The sequence below is a fragment of the Vanessa cardui genome, chromosome 6 (genome assembly GCF_905220365.1).
Source record: "Vanessa cardui chromosome 6, ilVanCard2.1, whole genome shotgun sequence".
In the NCBI taxonomy this organism is placed as follows: domain Eukaryota; kingdom Metazoa; phylum Arthropoda; class Insecta; order Lepidoptera; family Nymphalidae; genus Vanessa; species Vanessa cardui.
In genome coordinates this window covers 1,237,015-1,247,644 of record NC_061128.1, presented here as the reverse complement: position 1 = coordinate 1,247,644, position 10,630 = coordinate 1,237,015, and positions in this window count along the sequence as shown.

The window sequence follows — 10,630 nt, the reverse complement described above, 5'->3', positions numbered from 1 at the left end:
CAAATACGATATATCAATACATATGTATCTTGTTGAAGAAAGCGATTGGAGATTTTTCCGCACGCCGTTTATTGCATATAACATCTCATTCGTCGTGATATTTATTACAATCACACATATAAAACAAGAAGAACTGTAAAAACTGTGAATAATAATGATAACTCCTTAATGTTTATTAGGATTTAGAAATACGTATAATTAAATCAATAATTAATTTAAATCTATACATAGTATAAATCAAAGTCGCTCAGAGCTGTCTGTCCCTATGTATGAAATTACGCAACGGATTTTGATGCGGTTTTGTTAACAGATAGAGTGATTCCAGAGGAGGGTTTTTGTGTATAATACATTGACAGTGTGGTAAAGAAATGCTGACAATTTTAGAAGTTTCTAATGTGATGTCGAAAAATAAACAAATTCTCTAGTTATTTAATAAAAGCAGGGCTCAGTTAGTTTATTTTATTTATGTCCGTAATATAAATATATTATTACTTATTATCAATGTGACTATTATAACAAAACACTATTAATAGACAGGGAAAATATCGTCAGTAGAATACAAATTATATTAATACGTCATTTGTATTTCCCGTTTTACAAATCATGTCGGCTTGTGATTTTAATCCTCGTTCAGCTGTTTTTATAATGACGGATTGAAATGATTACGGATTCAATTATTTGTTTATTTACAAATAACAATATTATATCAAACATTACAGTTACCCAATACGTTAGTTAAGTTTACTACGAAAACATTATAAATTATTTCTGAGTTTACATTTAATTTAACAATACTCATCAATTTATAAAATCTAATAACTAATTAAAAATTAATATCAATAATTCAATGTCCAAATAATATTATAATGAAAAATTAAAAATACACAAAATAAAGTTTAGTACACAAAGTCAAAAAATATTTATATTAAATTAAAACAAAAAAAAATCAATGTCAGATTAAGTCATTTCAAAGAATAGATTCATACAAAAAATAACTTTATTGAAGATATTATTAACATAAGAATTAATAACAATAAATGCTTTAATATATATCAATATAAACTAAAACTAGTTACTGTAAAAATCTTGACCGCGTGGAATGATGGCAAGAATGCTAGCAGAATTTCCCCGTTGAATCGCAATTCCGATTCTCTGGGCAAAAAACGATAGAAAAAAAAGAATAGATATAATGTATAGATAGAATATTTTTAAAATAATATAATATATATATATAGTTGTCGATGCACGAGGATGCTTGCGTGTTCGAGGTTGTCAGGAGTTAAGCATAAAAAAGTAGTTACATCTCCTCAAATTCACACTAGCTCTGCACAGGCATAGACACATATTTAAACAGAGTTACGTATAATTACAAAATAACTGAACCAGACTGGGTAACAGAAGCAAGAGATAAAAATGTATGGCAATCTCTGGTAGAGGTCTTCGCCTAAAAAATATATAGAAATTATGTAATTTTAAATTAATTATATTATTACAATTAATAAAATTTATTTAACTTAATGTAAAAATAATATAATAATTTAACAATAGAAAGATTAATTTATTTCATTTTATTAAATTATTGAATAAAAGGTTCTTTTCATATTTTACTTTTTTATTATACATATAATTACTACGCATTTTATTATATCAGTATACATTTAAACAATTAGAAAGCAGAACCTAGTCTCGTGTGGACAGGGTTCTACTGCAACGTGTTGTTGGCCAAGTTCAATCTCGCAGTGCGCATCCTTCTGATATTTCGTTGTTACGTTCGCATTTATTAATTATGATAAATCTTGTACGTTTGATAGGCGAACTTCTACTATCTTCTAACACAGGAGGTAAAGTAAAAAGTAAAGTAACAACCTATAAATTACCCACTGCAGGGCTAAGGCCTCCTCTTCCACTAAGGAGAGGGTTTGGAACATATTACACCACGCTGTTCCAATGCGGGTTGGTAGAATGCACGTGTGGCAGAATTTCGATTAAATTAGATACCTGAACCTGCATAGGTTTCCTCACGATATTTTCCCTCATCGCCGAGCACACGATGAATTATAAACACAAATTAAACACATATATATAATGGTGCTTGCCTGGGCTTGAATCCGAAATCATCGAGTAAGATGCACACGTTCTAACCACTGGGCCATCTCAGCTCAACACTGGAGGACGACGGCCTAACTTTTTTCATACTGAGTGGGATACTCCTTTTAGATCAGGATGTTTTCTTTTCCGAACTGGTGATGTTCAATTTAACATTAATAAGTAATTTAAATGCTTCCATATTGAATGAAGGAATTTTAGTTTGAGCTTGCCTTTTCTTAGAGGAGCATTATAGTTCTGAACGCTATAAGCAGTGTTAATAACTGGTCAACACTTGACCCATTACTTCGACTGCCTTCTAATTTTAACAATGATTCTAATCCGACCATCGACTAACACCCCAAACTGTCTTAATTCTTATATGTTAATGAATATACAAAATCCCGCATCGAATGTGACTTCTCGATTCTTTATAAATCAATACCGTTAAAAGATTATTCACCCAATATTCGAATGTCCGAGCGACTCGCAAACATCACTTATAAATCGAATACATCAATAATAATCATTATCGAGCAGATAAATATCGGTGTCGTACGTCGAGCTGAAATTATGACAATTTTGACAATTACATACTTAAAGAGAAACCAGTCAACGAGGGTGGGCGAAGACTCCCGACGGGAGTGTAGTCTACTTCACGATTAATTCCCGCTTCTTATAATATGTACAGCGAATTGTTTTGTACAATAACCTAAGTATCATTCGTCCTTGTGAATTATTTAATAATTCCTTTAATTATATTATTATTATATAAAAATGTTTTTGTATCCTAAATTTATATTCGAACAATTCTATATGTAGAATTATATTTTTTTATGGAATGTTTAATGGTCACCTAATGGTAAGTGGACACCATCACCCATAGACAATGACGCTGTAACAAATATTAACTTTCCTTACATCGTCAATGCGCCTCCAATCTTGGAAACTAAGATGCTATGTCCCTTGTGCCTGTAGTTACACTGGCTCACTCACCCTTCAAACCGGAACGCAACAATACTGCGTACTGTTGTTTAGCGGTAGAATATCTGATGAAATGGTGGTACCTACCCAGGCGGGTTTGTACAAAGCCCTACCACCAAGTTAATAATTAAAAAGTAAAATATTTTAGTATTGATGTAAAAAATCTGTAAAGAATATTCCTCACAAGCATTAAAATAAATTGTCGTTTTTATAATGAATTCATAACTGTGAAAAAGTGTCTATGAAATTAAAAATGGTATATTTTTCTTATAAAATTAAAAAATAAATAAAGTAGAGCAACATTCACCTAGTGACTTAACATCGTATAATTGCGCAGAAATGCAATGAAGACATTATTGTGCAGAATTAAAATACCCTTTGAAATAAAATTTAATAAATTTAATTTTAAATTTTTAGTGCTTTTTTTAATGTATGCGAATGCGTAACATAGTTGTTATTATATCATGACGTTATACTAAGCTATTGTTATCCAAGTTATAAAGTAAAGTAAAGTAAAGTAACAGCCTGTAAATTTCCCACTGCTGAGATAAGGCCTCCTCTTCCATTAAGGAGATTGTTTGGAACATATTCCACCACGCTGTTCCAATGCGGGTTGGTGGAATGCACATGTGGCAGAATTTCGATGAAATTAGACACATGCAGGTTTCCTCACGATGTTTTCCTTCACCGCCGAGCACGAGATGAATTATAAACACAATTAAGCACATATATATAGTGGTGCTTGCCTGGGTTTGAACCCGCAATCATCGGTTAAGATGCACGCGTTCTAACCACGGGGCCATCTCAGCTCATCCAAGTTATAAATAAATTATTATCTAACCCAATTTATAATTGACTAATAAAATATTTGTTAATAAATAAAACAGAGCTCTTAGCAAAAAATAAATTATGTAGGTATTTATTATATAACTTATATTTATTTATTAGTTACTATGTCGTACATAAGGAACAATACCAGTACTATAAATCTTTGCACATAATTTGGAAGCTGTGATACCTTTTAAAATATTAATTTAAATGTATTAAGAGCATTTTTAATTAATATAAAATGCTATTATACACATTTATTTGAATACGTACTGCTATTATCTGTAAACGTACTGATACAACAATTTCTGATTGTAGGTTGTAATCGAAAAACACAGGGAACCTACCGGCAACGCCCACTCTTTGCTCAATTACAGACCTCGATTATTTAATAGAATACATGTCTGAAAATCACTTAATAATTATTCACCGCTTTTTTAAATCCATATTATCTAGTAAATATATCTTATTTGTCAATGTTTTTCTTCAAAAATATATACATATGTATATATTTAGATTTAAACAAATTAATTCGAGTTAAAATGTCTATGGTATTTTATTGATGTACCGAATTCAATAACTATGCTGAGTCAAGTAGGTAGGTCGGAGAAAACTAGGTGATCATCATCCTCTTGCCCTTATCCCAGTATTATTTGGAGTCGGCGCAGCATGTCTTCTCCTTCCATATTTCTCTGTCAGACGTCATCTCACAAGTAACATTCTTTCTAACCATATCCTCTTACACACAATCTATCCATCGTTTCCTTGGTCGGAGTAAACTAGGTGCAGAATTTATATTCCTTTATTTAAAGGTACAAAATTATAAAGGTAACTTTATTAGGGTTTAATCCGAAACACCTGGAGGGCCTACAACAATGACTACAAAATAAAACAATAGTTTAAAATCATTAACAATCCGAAACATCTGTTACACCGATAAGCGTATCTTTTGTATTTGAACTTTTAGTACTTACCTACAATTTAAGACGTTGAAAATTTAAACATATACAATAATTAACCAAAAAGGTTTTTAGTTAAAGTTTATATATATTTTAATAGAACTCTTTAAGTTTATATTTATTTTGTTATAACCATTGATGTTGTTTTTAGTTTTTATAAGCATATGAAGTACTGTACTTATTATGAATATGTTTCTATAAATTTATTATTAAATTTCAGATACGTCACCAATGGATTTAAAAAAACCAAAAATTTCATAATTACCTTAATTAAAATAAACTTACCTTATTTGAGACAGTACTGAACATTTCTAAGTTCAGATATTGAATGATTATTACTTTAATTTATAATTAATTTCTGCTGATGAAGACTCGCATGTGACCCGCAGCATCAGCATTTAGTACAGTTGTCGCATGTAACAAGTGTTTTCGGATATCTATACAAACACATGATATATGGAAAAAGTGTGAATATTTTTACTTAGTGGTAGGACTTATACCCTGTCTAGGTAAGTACGACTCACTCGTCATATATTCTACCGCCAAGTAGTACTGTTGTATTCCTGTTTGAATGCTAAGGAAGGTGGAAAGTAGATGTTAGGGAAGCCAGTGTTATAGCTGGCACAACACAATATTTTAGTAAATTATAATGTAAATAATTGTATTTAACTAACATGACTTGGTATTTTTTAATGTAAAAAAGAGCAATTACTCAATTTCTTGCCGGTTCTTCTCGGTAAAATCTGCATTCCGAACCGGTGGTTGCTTCACTTAATATAGTTTGTTAAATTATGATTCAAAAGTGCTTGAAAAAGCCTTCTTGAGTAAGCCATATTTTGACCATTAGATAACACATTTGACCGTTCACCATACTTGTACCATAAAAATATTTTCACTGGTTATAAATTATGAAACAAATATCTAATATGGAAACGTGTTTTATTTATCATTCCTAAGTGAATAGGAAGAAACCGCGAAATTTATTTTCTTTTAATTTAAAATACTTTTTTTTAATGTGATATAAAAGCTAAGAGCGCATGTAGACATCGGGAATATTCCTGATTAATATCAATCACCCCTTATTTCCCAATGACGTACACCAACGAAATAGTCGCCAACGAAGGGACATCTGACGATCTCCGTGGTCGAGTGGTGTGTACACCGGTTTTCATGGGTACGCTACTTCGAGATCCCGGGTTTGATTCCCGGTTGAGTCAATGTAAATTATCATTAGTTTTCTATGTTGTCTTGGGTCTGGGTGTTTGTGGTACCGTCGTTACTTCTGATTTTCCATAACATAAGTGCTTTAGCTTCTTACATTGGGATCAGAGTAATGTACATATGTGATGTTGTCCAATATTTATTTATATTTATGAGGCGTGAGGAACATCCTACATCCATACCTCATTTCCCTTCAAATAGAACACAATGATACGAGATAGAGCTACTTAGCGATAGAAAACGTGTTGAGTTTTACCTAAAGAACCCTTAAGAAGACCTACCAACGAGAAAATAAATGTAATATCTGAACATTTTTACTAATTACTTTCACGTGTTAACAACAAAAGGTATTAACTCACCGACTTATTACTACAAAACCTTAAGCGTAGGTATCTTTTGTTGCTTAGATAATATTTTTTTTTAAATAATCGTTGTTTTTTTTAAACAGGTATAGGTGTTATTTATTTTGTTAGACACACTGACGAATGTATACTTTAAAATCGTCAGTAAATTTGATTATTTTATAAATATTATAGATGTATTCACTTCTGTGATTTTGTTAGTTACTATGTTTACTCCACTCTCTTATAAATAAGGTTGTATCTAGCAGTGTGAGTGTAAGAATTCACTTCTCACTTGTGAAATATTAACAACCGATTTACAGTATTCACACGTGATTCGTTTGTTAATTTTATTATTGTTATTGTTCCACTCTTCGTTCTGATATTCACCCTCGTGTTCATCGGTGAGATTCAAGTTTCTTCTAACAGAACATTTCTACAGAGTCCCTATAGTCTGTAGTTACACTGGCTTATCTTTAATCTGGAATAAAACAATACTAAGTATCGGGTATATTTGCCGTAGAATATTTGAAAAGTGTGTGTGGTGCCTACCCGAACAGACTTGCAGCTTTACCACCGAGGAAAATAGGAAAAGGAAATTGACGATTGAAAATGTCATCACCTTAGAAATCCAATACCATTTTTGGATATTTAAGGAGCTACAGATACTTTTTGCTGTGATAGTATTAGGAATGAAAGAGGTCAAACTTGCAATCAAGTGTTATTAAATAGTAATAAAATACATCATTGCGTATATTATGATATTTTAAGTCAATGATATTCCAACAAAATTATCCTTTTAATAAAATTAAACTTAACATTGCGTTTACTTTACTACAAATAACTATTTATTTAAAGTCTAAAATGTACAAATACAAATATTTTCACCAAATATTACGAGATCTATGACTAATACATTAAAAAAAAATCATTCAATTTGTATTACGTGTCGGTGTGACCGCCCGCCTGAATGCACGTGCGTCCGATGATTTACACCTGATGACACAATTTAGCCGAACGTCTAAAAAACTTGAAGCTATTTATACCTTAAATCTTATATGTATTACGGTTGAATATTGCTTGGATTATTACTTATCTTTAAATAAATCTGTTGTTCAGTTTCGTGTAAAAAAATGTTTCTCACACTGTTCATTCATAGCGAAGTATGAATGGGCGCTACCTGCACTAAGTAACGTATTTAAGGGTGTCGGTGTGGGTTGCCTTTCCGCTTATATTTTTGTTTGCTTTTTTCTACTTGCTGTCCGGATGTGCAGCAAATTGGCGTTGACCGTTAGGTCGTACGCTCATTAGAGTTCCGTAAAATTTTAAAGGTAAATTCTTCTGACGTATAAATACATGGTATGATATTGATGAACGATGATTAAATTATCTTATGTGTTTTAGGGAACGCACATAGCGTTAGGTTGGGGAAAAAGTCTTTTCGCATATAGTATGTATGAACTTGTAATAAAATCTCTTTGGCTATACCATTTGTATCTGGCTGGTTTTGGTATCATTAAAAAGTTTTAATTTTAAAGAAGGCACTTCCAAATTCAAATTAGGAATTTGTGTGATTTTCATTTGTTTTTGTTGTTGTTAAAATGAGTGAATCTAAAGAAGAAATTCGATACATTTTAAAATTTTACTATAAAAAAGGTAAAAATGCAACTCAAGCCGCGAAAAAAATTGTGATGTTTATGGACCTAATGCAGTATCTGTGAGAGTAGCGCAAAGTATGGTTTAAGCGTTTTCAAGCCGGAAATTTTGATATCAAAGATGCATCTCGCTCTGGTCGCCCTGTTACGGACAAAATTGTTGCCATTTTTGAAAAAGTGGAGCAAGATCGGCATATTAGTAGTTACGATGTAGCTGAAGAACTGGCAATTGACCACAAAACGGTTTTGACTCATTTGAATAAAGCTGGGTACACAAAAAAGCTCGATATATGGGTGCCTCATGAACTCACTGAAAGAAACCTATTGAACCGTGTACTCATTTATGATTCTTTATTACGACGTAATGAAACCGAACCATTTTTGAAGAAGCTGATAGCTGGTGATGAAAAGTGGATCACATACGACAAGAACGTGCGAAAAAGATCGTGGTCAAAGGCCGGTCAAGCTTCACAGACTGTGGCAAAACCCAGATTAACTCGCAACAAGGTAATGCTGTGTGTATGGTGGGATTGGAAGGGCATCATTCATTATGAGCTGTTACCGCCCGGCAGGACCATCGATTCAGAACTGTATTGCGAACAATTGATGAGATTGAAGCAAGAAATTGAGAGAAAGCTGCCAGAATTGATCAACAGAAGGGGTGTGGTTTTTTACCATGACAACGCTAGACCTCACACATCTTTAGCCACTCAACAAAAATTACGAGAGTTTGGCTGGGAGGTATTAATGCATTCGCCGTATAGTCCTGACCTTGCACCTTCAGATTTTCATCTGTTTCGGTCTCTGCAGAATTCCTTAGGCAGTGTCAGGTTAACATCACGAGAGGACTGCCAAAACCACTTGTCGCAGTTTTTCGATCAGAAGCCCCAAAATTTTTACAGCAATGGGATCATGTCACTACCAACAAGATGGCAAAAAGTTATGGAACAAAATGGCACCTACATACTTTAGTCAAATGTAAATAAACTATAAAAAAACTTTTTGAATTTTCATATAAAATACGAAGAAACTTTTTCCCCAACCTATTATATTATTGAAATACATTTTAATATTCTTTGTTAATAATATTAACATAATAATACTTGAGTATGAGCCGTAAGTGAAGTAACGATCTGTAAATATATCGCGCAGCAAAGTCCTCCAATTCTTATGAAAATAAGGTTTTAATGTTATTCCAGACTATTTCAAAGCGCATATCAATATCTGCACCGTCCAACCCAAATGTTTGGACCAGCTGTTGTCGATTAAGAGCCAACGTTTTCTAGATTGAACACGAGTTTCAAATATATAATCTTCTATGAAAATCCATTCACTGGTTTCGACCTGTAGTAGACATTCGAAATGCTTACAAAATTACATAAGTTTACAACAACAGCCTGTAAAATTCCCACTGCTGGGCTAAAGGCCTCCTCTCCCTTTGAGGAGAAGGTTTGGAACATATTCCACCACGCTATTCATATACACATATACACATGTGGCAGAATTTCTATAAAATTTGGCACGTGCAGGTTTTCTCACGATTTTTTCCTTCACCGCTGAGCATGAGATGAATTACAAAGACAAATTAAGCACATGAACCAGCGGTGCTTGCCTGGGATTGACGCGTTCTAACCACTGGGCCATCTCAGCTCACATAAGTTTAGTTTGTCTTCTATTAAATTGTGCCTTTTTTACTAATGACAATGGGACTTTTCATTAAGCATTATAAAATAACTTCGAATAAAAATATATTTATTTCTATGAAATTGAAATTATGTTATTTTACCAATATAAAAGTTATCTATTAAATATATGGACGGAACCATTTCAAAGTTAAATATTTTCGTACTTAACAGCGGATACTGTGGGATATTCTTGATATACCTGTCTATTTTAGGAAGGATTACTCGTAAACAAATTGAAATTTTAGAATCTTTGCATATTTGTATTTGCCAAAACTTGTATACTATAATTGTTAGGGTTCCGTACCTCAAAAGGAAAAAACGGAACCCTTATAGGATCACTTTGTTGTCCGTCTGTCCGTCCGTCCGTCCGTCTGTCAAGACCCTTTTTCTCAGGAACGCGTGGAGGTATGAAGCTGAAATTTATATCAATTACTCAAGTCCCTTGAAGCTGTGAAAAAATCAAACTTCTAAGACAACGCAATCAAAAGATACAGCCGTTTAGGCCGCAAATTTTCGACACTTGCAAGGGAATCAAAACCTACAGGGTGCTTCCCGTGAACTCAGAATCTTGAAATTTGGTACGAAGCAACGTGTTATAGCATAGATAAAGGAAAAATTACGAAAACCATAAATTTTTAGTTACATCACATAATATATATTTTTTTAATAATTTTAAACTTACTACCTATTTCCTCATAAACGCGTAGAGGTATTAAATTGAAATTCATACCAAATACTCAGGTCTATAATACCTTTAAGCTGTAACAAAATCAAACTTCTATGTCAACGCAATCAAAAGAAACAGCAATTCAAGCTGCATATTTTGAAACTCGCAAGTACTCGCAAGGGACTCAAAATCTAAAGGGTACTTC